This window comes from Cherax quadricarinatus, chromosome 49 (genome assembly GCF_038502225.1).
Source record: "Cherax quadricarinatus isolate ZL_2023a chromosome 49, ASM3850222v1, whole genome shotgun sequence".
NCBI lineage: Eukaryota > Metazoa > Arthropoda > Malacostraca > Decapoda > Parastacidae > Cherax > Cherax quadricarinatus.
Window position 1 is genome coordinate 5339920 of NC_091340.1, and position 15000 is coordinate 5354919.

Sequence of the window (15000 nt, forward strand, 5' to 3'; positions counted from 1 at the left end):
CGAGGCTCAGACAACCTAGCCAGGGAGGACACCTTGGACCAGATGATGGGGGCTGACTCACCTCCTCAGGTAACACTATTACACGATGGAATAAACTTTGGTAATAAATACCCATAAGATGGGTTAGAAAAACACTTAAGTCAACGCTAGGAGAAGTGATTAGGGTCCCAGGACCGAAACGTTTTCTGATAAATATGTCCTGGTGTTTGCTGAGGTGTTTTTCTAAGCCAAGACTTATTACACCTTCTCTACCTTCATAATTCTTGTATTTTTCCCTCTGTGTGGGATTTTCATCGTGCAGGTGGCGTCGAATATCATAAAATACAACTAGAGAACTAAAGCGAATATGTATTCCATATTTTTGTAGATATATTTTTGTGTTCTTGTTAAAGCTCTCCCAGACAGCAGGTACAATACCTAATGAAGTTTATTTAGGTACAGGTACACATAACTACAGTTATCATGCATGGTTTAATATGTGTAAGTTTATTTAGGTATAGGTACATATAAGTTCCACTATATACATATTTAACAAGTGTAGGGTTATTTAGGTACAAGTACACATAATTACAGTCTACACAAATGTAGAATATTACTTAAGTAATGAAAAGGTAGAAGTACACATGTTAATTAGCACAGGCAAGAAAGGAACAAAATAATGACTCAAAAAATATATTAAGGACAGTATAAAAAGGAAAACTTGAAACACCCCTCATGAAACACAACAGTAAAGGCACAGTAAAACAAAACTGATAAATTATGTATATAGTGTTAACACTTTGCCAGGGGTATTTGTAGATCAATCAGTCTAATTTATTTCTGCGTGATACACAGTTTGTACAACATTGGATGACACTATAATAATAATAATAATTAATAATGCATAATAATTATTTCTTTATCCCATAGAAATGTAACTTAAATGAATTAATATAATGGTAGGCATGGTGCCTCGTGGCCTGGTGGCAAAAACTCTTGCTTCACGCAGTGAGGGTCTGGGTTCAATTCCCGGCAATGGGGTGGAAACATCGGACGTGTTTCCTTACACTGGTTGTCTATGTTCACCCATCGGTAAAATGGGTACCTGGGTGTTAGTTGACTGGTGCAAGTCACATCCTGGGACAAAACTGACTTAATTTGCCTGAAATGCTCAGCATAACAATCAGTTTGCTTAATAGTAGTATGTCATTGATGTCAGCTAGGCCTGTGTACCATGTACAGGTACTTGTAGTAAATAAAAATATTATATTAATTATACAATGAATTTCAGGCAACTAATCATAAGGCTTACATGTTACTTAAAAAAATATCCAGTTAACTACAATCCTGAGTACAGTAAGAAAGGTAGTCAATGAGAAAAGGTCTATTACAAAAATATTACATAGCATTTAAACTGGTGCAGTGATCTTCAGTTTTGTGGAATGATCGAAGAGAAATGGTGAAAATACAGCAAGTTACTTTTAATGGACCTCTTAGATATTCAGAGCATTTCAGGCATGCTTAAACCTAAAAATTAGACACACATGCAACATAGGGGTATCTTTATTGTAGACGTTTCACCATCCACTGGCTTTATGAATACAGATTCTGGGACATAATTGAAGACAGAACTATATACAAAAATGAGGTAATCAGTCCTTGGAGTTGGTGTGAAGAGCACCGTAGTCTTAAAGATTCTGGAGCACAGGCAAGAAGGCTGACGCTTATATACTGGCATCAGGTGGAATGGGACGGGTAGCAGACGAGGGCATAGTCACTGGTAGGCAGAATTCCCCAATGGATGCAGGCCATACCCAAGATATTCCAAGATATGGGTTAGTGGTAGTAGTAGCCGTGAAAAAGGTTGTTTAAGTGTCCTCTGAACCAAGATTCCATGGTGTTGCCGTGTCTGACAAGTTAGACCTAGTACTTCCACTGGGAAATTCCGCCTACCAGTGGCTATGCCCTCGTTTGCTACCTGTCCTATTCCACCTGACGCCAGTATATAAGTGCCAACCTTCTTGCCTGTGCTCCAGAATCTTCACGACTACAGTGCTCTTCACACCAACTCCAAGAACTGATTACCTCATCTTTTGTATATAGTTCTACTGTCTTCAATTATGTCCTAGAATCTGTATTGGTAAAACCACTGGATGGCAAAACGTCTACAATAAAGATACCCAGATGTTGCATGTGTGTCTTAATTTTCATCTTGTTGGTATTGTATATCATTCATGTACAAGCTTAAACCTAACTTACATCAAGGACTTCAGACTGTTAAATATAAGTATGCAAGACATTAGTGATATTCACAGTAAAAACTATATAATAGTTAGAAATCAAATGTATATGTAGTAGATAAAATAAAGGCAAGTTACTTGGGAAAGTAAGTTTGTTTATACTGTATTAAAATTATTGAATTATTTCAAAGTGAAAATTCTAAAAAATAAAATTACAATGAGTGAAACTAGTAACCTGAATTTAGAAAATGTGATATGGTAATTTACTTTTACATATACAAGACTTTAATATATGTGAAGCAGATATTATAGTAAGGTACCCGAGAATAAGAGTATATAGGTTATACTATATTAAAAACATTCAGTAATTCAAATAATAATTTTAATAAAATTTAGAAAAAGTATGAAGCTAACTCTGAATTGATATAAAATATGAGTGCATAATATATGTCTGTCTAGTGATATATAAAAGTGTAAGGAAAGATTGAACAAGAACAAGGATAGTATTGGATGTGAGGATCACAGTAAGGTAAGGAAGTGCTTTTTAACAGTAGCTCTGAAGTGGTTGGCAAATAGGAAGCCTCTTGAATCTTCAGGCAGAGAGTTTGATTTTAAGTCTTTTTAAAATGCACAGGTTGAGTAGGACATTGGAAATGTAGAGATTTTTGTGTCAAGTGTTAGGTCTGAGAGTTCTGTTGCAGCTATCAAGAGTTTCAAGGTAGGATTAAAAATTATAATTGATTGTCCTGTTTATGTAGTATGCACAGCAGTACAAATAAATTTTATGTATATTAAGTAAATGTGAACTTTTGAAGAGTGTGATGTTTCTGGCACTAAACTGGGTGATCATTTGTACAGCAACTTTTTGAGTTGTTATTGGCTTTAAGTGATTTGCAGTAGTGGATCCCCAGGCACAAATATCATAGGTGAGGTAGGGATAGATTAGAGAGCAGTATAATGTAAGTAGTGCTGTTTAGAATACATAGTAACATATCTTAGAGAGGATGGCAACTGACTTTGAAACCTATTTTGTTATGTGCTGAATGTGGGTGTTAAATTTAAAGTTGTTGTCAAGGTACAGACCTAAAAATTTTCCTTCATTTTGTCTTGCAATTGGAGAACCATTGGTCATAGCAGTTAGTCGGACATTGCAGCTTTGTTCCCAATCATCACATAGAGGGTCTTATCAGTGCCAAGAGTATGTTTAATGGTAGTCATCCAGGTAGATATTTTTACGAGCTCCTCATTAACAGTATTATTGAGAGAATTTGGATTTGGGTGGAAGATGACCAGTTGTTTACCCTTCTAACAGAACAGCTCTAAGTCGTTGAGATTCATTTGGAAGATCATTGATGTATGAGGAAAAGCAAAGGCCAAGAACACTACCTTAAGGTAGTCCAGTGTCGACAGGTCGTATTGACGAGGTTATGCCCTTGATGGAGACATATTGATGTCTGTTGTAGGACTTTAGGTATGCAAGTGCTTCAAGTTCTAGTTTAAGATGCAGTATGTTGTGGTCTACTGTACTGAAAGTTTTCCTAAGGTCTGTAAAGAGACCCAGTGGATATTCATTATTCTCAAAAGCTGAATGATTTAAGTTTTGCATTTTTATAATTTCATCATTCATGCTTTTATTTGGCCTGAATCCAGACTGGGAGAGTTTGAGTATATTGAGTGATGCTATGAGCGAGTATAATCTCTTGGGAATTAATTTTTCGAATATTTTGGATAACAGTGGCAAAATCAGCATAGCTCTGTATTTACGTGGGTTGGGTCTCCTCTGGATTGGGTAATCCTTCCTATCTTAAGCATTGTCAGGAATGTGTTGTTTATAATGATTTGGTGAACAGTATTGCAGTGGTGGGTGATAGAACATAAGCTGCTATTTTGAACAATATCAGTGGTATGAGTTAAGTTGCCTGATTTGCTTTTTCAGTCTATTTATTATCAGAAACTCCTCTGTAGGACTTGCATAATTGTTCAAGTTGGGAGCTGCACGAAACTCTGGGTACCACTGTATTAACACATCAGCCATTTTCCACCAAGATAGGGTGGCCCAAAAAAGAAAAACTTTCACCATCATTCACTCCATCACTGTCTTGCCAGAGGCACACTTACACTACAGTTGAAAAACTGCAACATTAACCCCTCCTTCAGAGTGTAGGAACTGTAATTCCCATCTCCAGGACTCAAGTCCAGCCTGCCAGTTTCCCTGAATTTCTTCATGAATATTATCCTGCTTACACTCCAACAGCACATAGTCCTAAAAACCGTTTCTCCATTCGCTCCTATCTATCTATTACAATAAATTTTATAAACCATAGGCGTTGTTAGTCTAGGGGAGTTTTTATGGAGAATTATTCTCCAGTTATATCGTAATAAGGTTATGAGATTGAAAAACTTTGTAAAATGTATCTTTAATATAAAGTAGAAATCGTTATAGACTTAAGGTATTTTGTTGTACCTTTTTCTTAATTATATATAAGCAGACTTCATATACCACTTATAAATTAAGAAGACCTTCATTCTTAACTGAATGAACCTTTAATATTAAGTTGAACAAAAAGTTACGTCGTCCTCTATTTTCTAAGGAGATTAGGCTGTTGACTTAGAAAACTTGAAGTCTCTACACATGAGAACTTCTGTGTAATGAAAATTCCACAATGTCTGGTGACTTAAGCGAATAAAGCTCTAGACCAAAGGCTTCACCGTTTAGGTTAAAAGGAGTAAACCGTGGAGACCTTCTCTATACCGAGAGAGGTGCTGTACTGCCTGCTCTACTCCACTCGCCTCTGACGTAAGCTCGCATCAGGCGAGTAGTAACCGGAGGTGAGGTCATAAACGGTTATCATTGGTAAATGATGCATCAGCGCAAAATACATATACTATATACATAAAATGAAAAATGAGAGAGTTGAAAATGAATATTTAATGTTATAAAGCTGATTTTCGTCGATTTAGCTAATAACGACGATAATCGCAATGTAATATTAGAAGGATGAACAGAATTGTAAGACATGTTTAGAGAAATTGCATGTCAGCGTAACACTAACACACTCGCATGCTTGCTGTAAATCCAAGCCCCTCGCAGACAAAACCACCTTTATTCCCTCCCTCTAATCTTTCCTAGGCCGACCTCTACCCATCTTCCCTCCAATACAGATTTATACACTCTCGAAATCGTCCTATTTTGTTCTATCCTCTCTACATGTCTGAACCACCTCAACAACCCCTCAACCCTCTGAATAATAGTTTTGGTAATCCCTCACCTGCTCCTTATTTCTAAACTACGAATTCTCTGCATTATATTCACACCACACATTGCCCTCAGACATGACATCTCCACTGCCTCCAGCCTTCTTGTTGCAACATTCATCACCCGTGCTTTGCTTCCATGGACAAAGTTCTTTGTCTCCAGACTCCTCAGTGCATCACTCGCCTTTTTCCCCTCATCAATTCTATGATTCTTTTCGTCTTTCGTAGACTCGTCTGCTGACTTGTCCACTCCTACATATCTGAATACATTCACCTACTCCATACTCTCTCCCCTCCAATCTAATATCCAATCTTTAATTACCTATTTTTTTTTTTTTTGTTATCGTTATCACCTTACTTTTTCCTACGTTGAAGAAATACCCAATTGCTCCACAACTGAAAAATTAAAACATTTCTCTGTAAATGGTACACTTAATGAAAGATAAGTCACAGCATGTAATAGTTAAGCTGCACTGTTCTCCTGTTTTCCAAGTACGTGATAAGACTCCACAGTGGGTGAAATGTAGTAATAAAGGATTCTGTACATTTAATGCCATCTTACCATGTGTTAGCATATGCACTTTTTTACACATGTCACTGTCCATCTCATATTTGTTATGGTTAAGTGATGGGAGGGAGGGTAATAGATGCTTGTTTTGGAATAGTGGACCCCCCACATACCGTACGCATCGCATACAGTTCAATCCGCATACCGCTCGCTTTTATCGCAAAAATTTTGCCTCGCATACCGCCCAAAAACCCGCTCACCGCTCTTCGTCCGAGATGCGTCCAATGTGCGCCCTTAGCCAGCCTCACATGTGCCGCCGGTGGCATTGTTTACCAGCCAGCCTCCGCGGTAACATCCAAGCATACAATCGGAACATTTCGTATTATTACAGTGTGTTTGGTGATTTTTTCTGGAAAATAAGTGACCATGGGCCCCAAGAAAGCTTCTAGTGCCAACCCTACAGCAATAAGGGTGAGAATTACTATAGAGATGAAGAAAAAGATCATTGATAAGTATGAAAGTGGAGTGCGTGTCTCCGAGCTGGCCAGGTTGTATAATAAACCCCAATCAAACATCGCTACTATTGGTGGTACAGCTGCTACTGCTGTTGTACCAACGTCAGCTGCTGCTGCTGCTGCTGTAGTACCGTCTGCTGCTGCTGTAGCATCGTCTGCTGCTGCTGTAGCATCGTCTGCTGCTGCTGTAGCACTGTCAGCTGCTGCTGCTGTTGTACCACCGTCAGCTGCTGCTGCTGCTGCTGTAGTACCGTCTGCTGCTACTGTAGTACCGTCTGCTGCTGCTGTAGTACCGTCTGCTGCTGCTGTAGCATCGTCTGCTGCTGCTGTATCACTATCAGCTGCTGCTGCTGCTGCTGCTGCTGCTGCTGTAGCACCGTTGTTGGTGTGGCTTATTGAGAATACCAAGAAACAATTAACCCCAGAGGATTTGCCACCCAGGATAACCCAAAAAAGTCAGTGTCATCGAAGACTGTCTAACTTATTTCCATTGGGGTCCTTAATCTTGTCTCCCAGGATGCAACCCACACCAGTCGACTAACACCCAGGTGAACAGGGAAAAATGCCTGGAACTAGTGCTCATATTGGTGAATTTAAAGCCAGCAAAGGTTGGTTTGAGAGATTTAAGAATCGTAGTGGCATACACAGTGTGATAAGGCCTGTTCTGGAAGAAAATGCCAAACAGGACCTACAGTACTCAGGAGGAAAAGGCACTCCCAGGACACAGTGTCTCATCAGTCATTGCTGCATCTTCAATAAAGGTAAGTGTCATTTATTCTTCATTTAGTAGAGTAGTACATGCACAATATATATTGTGCATGTACTACTCTACTATTGTGCATGTATCCTTCTCTTTGTGTGTAGGAAAATGTATATTTCATGTGGTAAAAATGTTTTTTTCATACTTTTGGGTGTCTTGCACGGATTAATTTGATTTCCATTATTTCTTATGGGGAAAATTCATTCGCATACCGATCATTTCGCATAACAATCAGCCCTCTTGCACGGATTAAAGTCGCTATGCGGGGGTCCACTGTATATACTTGCTTCTGTCACAAACTTTGAACTTGGAATGAATGTGAAACCTGAAGATTTACTGTGCACCACAACATTTAATTTTGTGTGTGTGTGTGTGTGTGTGTGTGTGTGTGTGTGTGTACTCACCTAGTTGAGGTTGCGGGGGTCGAGTCCGAGCTCCTGGCCCCGCCTGTTCACTGATCGCTACTAGGTCACTCTCCCTGAGCCGTGAGCTTTATCATACCTCTGCTTAAAGCTATGTATGGATCCTGCCTCCACTACATCGCTTCCCAAACTATTCCACTTACTGACTACTCTGTGGCTGAAGAAATACTTCCTAACATCCCTGTGATTCATCTGTGTCTTCAGCTTCCAACTGTGTCCCCTTGTTACTGTGTCCAATCTCTGGAACATCCTGTCTTTGTCCACCTTGTCAATTCCTCTCAGTATTTTGTATGTCGTTATCATGTCCCCCCTATCTCTCCTGTCCTCCAGTGTCGTCAGGTTGATTTCCCTTAACCTCTCCTCGTAGGACATACCTCTTAGCTCTGGGACTAGTCTTGTTGCAAACCTTTGCACTTTCTCTAGTTTCTTCACGTGCTTGGCTAGGTGTGGGTTCCAAACTGGTGCCGCATACTCCAATATGGGCCTAACATACACGGTGTACAGGGTCCTGAATGATTCCTTATTAAGATGTCGGAATGCTGTTCTGAGGTTTGCTAGGCGCCCATATGCTGCAGCAGTTATTTGGTTGATGTGCGCTTCAGGAGATGTGCCTGGTGTTATACTCACCCCAAGATCTTTTTCCTTGAGTGAGGTTTGTAGTCTCTGACCCCCTAGACTGTACTCCGTCTGCGGCCTTCTTTGCCCTTCCCCAATCTTCATGACTTTGCACTTGGTGGGATTGAACTCCAGGAGCCAATTGCTGGACCAGGTCTGCAGCCTGTCCAGATCCCTTTGTAGTTCTGCCTGGTCTTCGATCGTGTGTGTGTGTGTGTGTGTGTGTGTGTGTGTGTGTGTGTGTGTGTGTGTGTGAATATAATTATAATACACAAAGGTAGTAGGTTGTTAGACAGCAACCACCCAGGGAGGTACTACCGTTCTGCCAAGTGAGTGTGACGCTGAAACCTGTAATTGTTTCACATATTGGCAGGATTGCTGGTGGGTTTTTTTCCATCTCATAAGCACTTGGGATAACAGGTATATCTTGCTACTTCTGCTTAAACTTAGGTCATACTACACATGCATGTATGCACATGCATATAATATGTACACACCCACCTGGGTTTTCTTCTGTTTTTTTTAATAGTTCTTGGTGTTCTTTATTTCCTATAATCTCCATGGGAAAGTGGAAAAGAATTCTTCCTCCATAAGCCATGCATGTCGTAAGAGGTGACTAAAATGCCAGGAGCAAGGGATTAGTAACCCCTTCTCCTGTATACATTACTAAATTTATAAAGAGGAAATTTTGTTTTTATTTTTGGGTCACCCTGCCTCTGTGTGATATGGCCGGTTTGTTGAAAAAAGAAGAATTATAATAGTCAAATAATAAAAAATACAGTAGTAAAAGTACTGTAACAAGAATAATTAATAATAATAATATTGCAGTAGTTTCAAAACAAATAGTGAAGCTAGAGTTAAGATATATAGGAAAGGAAGGGATGAGGTGGGGAGACTATTTTCCAGTAAAAATAGGGGATATCCGCAGATGTATGATGTCACCACGATTGTTTAACATATTTATAGATGGGGGATTGTAAAAGAAGTGATGGCTATTGTATTGGGGTGAGGTATGGAATTTCAAGATAATGACTCTGATATACCATGGGAGTTGTCATAGTTGATCTTTGCCAATGACAATTCTTTTAGGAGATTGAGAAGTTGCAAAGGTAAGTTAGGGTGTTCCATAGCTCAATTGCTAGCGCACTCAGCTCCCGCACAGAGGTCCAAAGTTCGAATCTTCGGTACGGCTGGAAAACATTAAGGATGTGTTTACATAAGAACATAAGAAATGAGGAACACTGCAGCAGGCCTGTTGGCCCATACTAGGCAGGTCCTTTACATTTGCCCAACCCAATTTTCTATGCTACCCAAGAAATAAGCTCTGATGTGCAAGTCCCACTCAAATCCAACCCCTCCCACTCATGTACTTATCCAACCTAAATTTGAAACTACCCAAAGTCCTAGCCTCAATCACCCAACTAGGTAGACTGTTCCACTCATCAACTACCCTATTTCCAAACCAATACTTTCCTATGTCCTTTCTAAATCTAAACTTATCTAATTTAAATCCATTACTGCGGGTTCTCTCTTGGAGAGATATCCTCAAGACCTTATTAATATCCCCTTTATTAATACCTATCTTCCACTTATACACTTCGATCAGGTCTCCCCTCATTCTTCGTCTAACAAGTGAATGTAACTTAAGAGTCTTCAATCTTTCTTCATAAGGAAGATTTCTAATGCTATGTATTAATTTAGCCATCCTACGCTGAATGTTTTCTAACGAATTTATGTCCATTCTGTAATATGGAGACCAGAATTGAGCTGCATAATCTAGGTGAGGCCTTACTAATGATGTATAAAGTTGCAGTATGACCTCTGGACTTCTGTTGCTTACACTTCTTGATATAAATCCCAGTAAACTATTTGCCTTATTACGTACGCTTAGGCATTGCTGTCTTGGTTTAAGGTTGCTGCTCACTATAATCCCCAAGTCCTTTTCGCAATCTGTATGGCTAAGTTCTACATCATTTAACTTATAAGTGCTAGGGTTATGGACACTCCCGAGCTTCAGAACCCTGCACTTATCTACATTGAACTGCATCTGCCATAAGACACGTGATGTCCCTGTTCACCCATCAGTATAAAATGGGTACCTGGGTGTTAGTTGATTGGTGTGGGTCACATCCTGGGACAAAACCAACCTAATTTGCTTGAAATGCTCAGCATAGCAGCTTTCTATATAGCAGTATGTTATTGATGTCAGCTAGGCCTGTATACCTTGTAAATGTACTTGTAGAAATAAAGATAATAATAATAATGTGAAGAAATTTGGGATGGTGTGTAAAAGAAGAAAATTAAGTATACACAGAAAAGAGCTGGGTGAAAAGGGTAACAAACAAGCTTGCTTAATGAAAAATTGAATAGCAACACATCAGCCAATGTGTTAACCCTTTGACTGTCGCGGCCGGATATATACGTCTTATGAGGTACCGTGTTTGACGTATATATACTCATAAATTCTAGCGGCTTCAAATCAAGCAGGAGAAAGCTGGTAGGCCCACATGTGAGAGAATGGGTCTGTGTGGTCAGTGTGCACCATATAAAAAAATCCTGGAGCACGCAGTGCATAATGAGAAAAAAAACTCCGACCGTCTTTTTTTAATTAAAATGCCGACTTTGTGGTCTATTTTCGTATAGTATTTATGGTTGTATTCTCGTTTTCTTGGTCTCATTTGATAGAATGGAAAACATATTATAGAAATAGAGGTGATTTTGATTTTACTATAAAAAGAACCTAGAAATGGAGCTCAAAGTAGGGGAAATGTTTGATTTTTGCCAATGTTCAAAAGTAAACAAATGATGCCATTGTCCAATAAATGTCCAACTAGCCATTCTTATATGCAGTCATGAATGGGTTGATGTTATTTATACAATTATTACAGTATTGCAGTAGTCTGCATAATAGTAAGTCTTCTATTTTTTGTTTGAATAAAAATTCAAAATAGAAAGCAAGAGTAATATCAGAGGGGCCTGGAGACGTGACTGATGAACAAAGAAAATGTTATTTTAGAGCCAGGAATGTCTGCATTGTTCATTCTGGACCTTATTTTGAAATTGTCATATTTTTTTAGTTTTTGTGAGATTGGCCAAATTGCAAATTTCTGACCACATTATTAGGTAGTTGAAATCGGTAAATGGGCAGTTTCTTGTACTCAATCGATAGAAAAAATGGAGTTCTAAAGAAATAGCTATGAGTTTGGGCGACTGGAACAATGGAATTAGCCGAAAATAGGGCTCAAAGTGGGCGAAATCGCCGATTTGTAAACAGCGCCGAGGTTGCTAACTTCGCAAGAGCATAATTCCGTTAGTTTTCCATCAAATTTCGTTTTTTTGGTGTCATTACAATCGGGAAAAGATTCTCTATCATTTCATAAGAAGAAATAATTTTTTTTTTTAATTTTGCGACACCAGGAGACACCTCAGGATTTGGGGTTGCGACAGTCAAAGGGTTAATATCAGATTGGCATGAGAAAATATGGAGGAAGTGAATGTATCCAGATATTTTGGAGTGAACTTGTAGGTGAACAGGTCTATGAAAGACAAGGTGAACCATAGAATAGACAAGAGGGGGAGGGGAAGGGTAGGTGGTGTGTGCGTGGAGGCATATGTAAAAAGAAAGTTTGTCTATGAAGGCAGAGTAGCAAAATAAGTGTTAGTAGCACTAAATGGGTGTTAGGCATGGTTTTTAAAGTTTCAGTGAGGAGGTGGAGAGGTCATGTTTGAATGGTGTGTGTTGTGAGTATCATGCAAAGAATCAGGACATGAAGATCAGAAGAATGGTAAAAGTATATCTCAGGGCAGAGGAAGGGTTGCAAAAGTGGTTTGGACAAATAAGGATAGAGCAGACTAGGATGACTTAGAGGGTACTGTATATAAATCTGGGGTGAAAGGAAGGACCCACTTCAGTATAGAAACTTCCCCTTGCTTTTTTTTTTATTGGGGGAGTAATACTACTTGTCTTGAGTATAGTAAAAATACTGTGCTAAAAATGTTTCTAGTATTGAGGGACAAAAGCAAATCCAAATGGGCTTTTGCTCCAGTGTGGTCTGATTTAAGAAGTTTTTCCGTACCTTACTGTAAAGTTATGTACAGTTATACGATGGCTGTACAGTTAACTGTACAGTTATATACGTTATACGATGGCATCGTATAACGTTAAATCCAACTAGCGATACATTTTAACGCAAAAATTTTGCCTCGACTAGCGCTAAAAAACTCGACCAACGTGATTGGTTCCGTTCGAGATGCGTCCACGTGTGGCCTGGGCCCGCTTCACTTGTCCCATGGGTGCCACTGTTTACAAGCCAGCCACCGCAGTCGCATCCAAACATACAATCAGAACATTTCATATTATCACAGCGTTTTTAGTGATTGCACCTGCAAAATAAGTTACTATGGGCCCCAAGAAAGCTTCTAGTGCCAACCCTGTAATAAAAAGGGTGAGAATTAGTATGGAAATTAAGAAAGATTTTGAAGGGTTTGGGGCTAACCCTGAGAGCCTATGCCAGTTGTGGAATCCATTGTGCCTACATTGCAGGAGTTACATGAGCAGTCCCATGTTGCTACTAAACTAGCAGACTTTTTCACTGAAGAGGACCCTGACAAATCTAGAAGCAGTGCTTTGAAACAGGTCTAGACCTGCTGATGATGCCTTACCATCATCTGTATAATGTACTGCAGGGTAAAAGAGCCCAGAGATCCATTACAGAATTTATGCACACTCCAGTACAACCATCCACTTCTGCCGACAACCAACAACCATACACCTCAGCCCAGTAGAGCCAAACCATGCATCTCCACTCTTTTCACAATCATCCACAAACACCAGCACCCACAATTTAAGGTAAGAAATACTATTATTTCTGTTGCATTTATAGTCTTAAGCAGTAAAAACCATTATCACGACAATGAACTACAATTACATATTCACTTTTATTTTTGTAAGATCTGTTGGTCTAAAAAAAAAAAATTGTTTGGCTTTTTGGGGGCTCCCAGGAACGTAACCCTATTTTCCCCTAAGTTCTTCAGTTTATCTAACACGGTTTTACCTAACATGGCGTTTTCAGGAACATAACTACTGTTTAATATAATGGCCTGCTGTACATATAAAAAATATTGAAGTGCAAAACTTGGGTGGTAATCTCCATAGCTTTTTTTTTTAATATACATACATTACTGTACTTACTGACAGCCACAAGTGGTGTAGTTTCAAGTACAGGCATACCTTGCTAGTATGGCACTTTACTTTAAAGTGCTTCACTAATACAGCACTTTTCAAATATTTTCATGTTTATTTTGGTGGTGATGCACACATCAGGTTAACAACACAGTACTGTAGCATTTTTATTATTTATTATTTTTACTCTTGCCTCATTTTCTTAGGACTAGTTCTGTTGTGCACTTAATAACTGATAGTATAAACATATTTTTAGGCTTTTTATATGCACTGGCAAGTGGAAAAATGGCAGTGATTTGCTTTAAGGTGATGTGCCTTTATGACAGCAGCCTGAAACCTAATCCACCATATTACCGAGGTATGCCTGAATTACGTTATTTTTCTGGATTACCTTTTTCAAATGCATTCATCTTCTAGCATTTGGTATAGGTGTAGCAAGTTCCTGTTTAGCAATTGAATATGACACTCAAAGATATTGATATGTACTGTGTTAGCTGATTTTTCCTCTCATTTTTGTATTAATGTATTTTCTTTGCTGTTACCTTTGGTATATGCTCTTATGGTACAGGTGTAGCGAGTTCTTATTTGTTGGGTACAGTTTTGTAGGGATGTATGTTTTTATTAAGACTATTCACATGTACAATAGATCACCACTTAATAACCTAGATGGAGGCTGGACAAAAGGTTGGATAAGCAAAAAATATATGAAAATAGCATTTTCCCATAGAGATGTATTTATACAATATACAAACCTAAGGAAATATTCGAAATAAGGTTTATTATTTGTCCAATGTATTATTCAACTCTAACCAAATTTTATTAATTATAAATGAATCTAATTTATACAAACCTAAGGAAATATTCCTTAGGTTTGTATAAATTAGATTCATTTATAATTAATAAAATTTGATTAGAGTTTAATACATTGGACAAATAATAAACCTTATTTCTTGGGTAGAATAATTTGTTAGTGGGTTGTCAGGAGGACCTGTCTAGTTGAACCAGCGGACCTACTGCAGTGTTCCTCTTTTCTTATGAGTCCGGTATTGTCCCGCGTCAGGTGTTTCTTTGTTGTGAGAGTTTGACTGTGAGGTGTGGTCTCAGCCCTTTAATTGCCTTCCTTTGATGTATTACTTTCATAGTTCCTTGACAATGTGAGTAGTCACGAAAGCGCTTGGAATTTCACTACTCTTTCACAGTGGTTGTTTTGCATATTTTAAAATCACCTGTTTACTGTGTTCTTAGTGTGTACTCACCTATTTGTGGTTGCAGGGGTCGAGTCTTAGCTCCTGGCCCCGCCTCTTCACCGGTTGCTACTGGGCCCTCTCTCTCCCCGCTCCATGAGCTTTATCAAACCTCGTCTTAAAACTGTGTATGGTTCCTGCCTCCACTACGTCATTTTCTAGGCTATTCCACTGCCTTACAACTCTATGACTGAAGAAATACTTCCTAATATCTCTCTGACTCATTTGTGTCTTCAACTTCCAATTGTGGCCTCTTGTTTCTGTGTCCCCTCCCTGGAAC

At 38.9% G+C, this 15000-nt stretch overlaps 1 protein-coding gene across 1 annotated transcript in view; it reads left to right on the forward strand.

Annotated features, from left to right (window-relative positions):
* LOC128696946 (uncharacterized) overlaps positions 1-15000 on the forward strand; it is a 41413-nt gene that overhangs the window by 188 nt on the left and 26225 nt on the right. Inside the window, exon 1 of the mRNA XM_070095141.1 lies at positions 1-69. This exon is cut by the window's left edge and continues 188 nt beyond it. The gene's annotated coding sequence lies outside the window, so the exon portion shown is untranslated. The remainder of the gene's footprint in view (positions 70-15000) is intronic.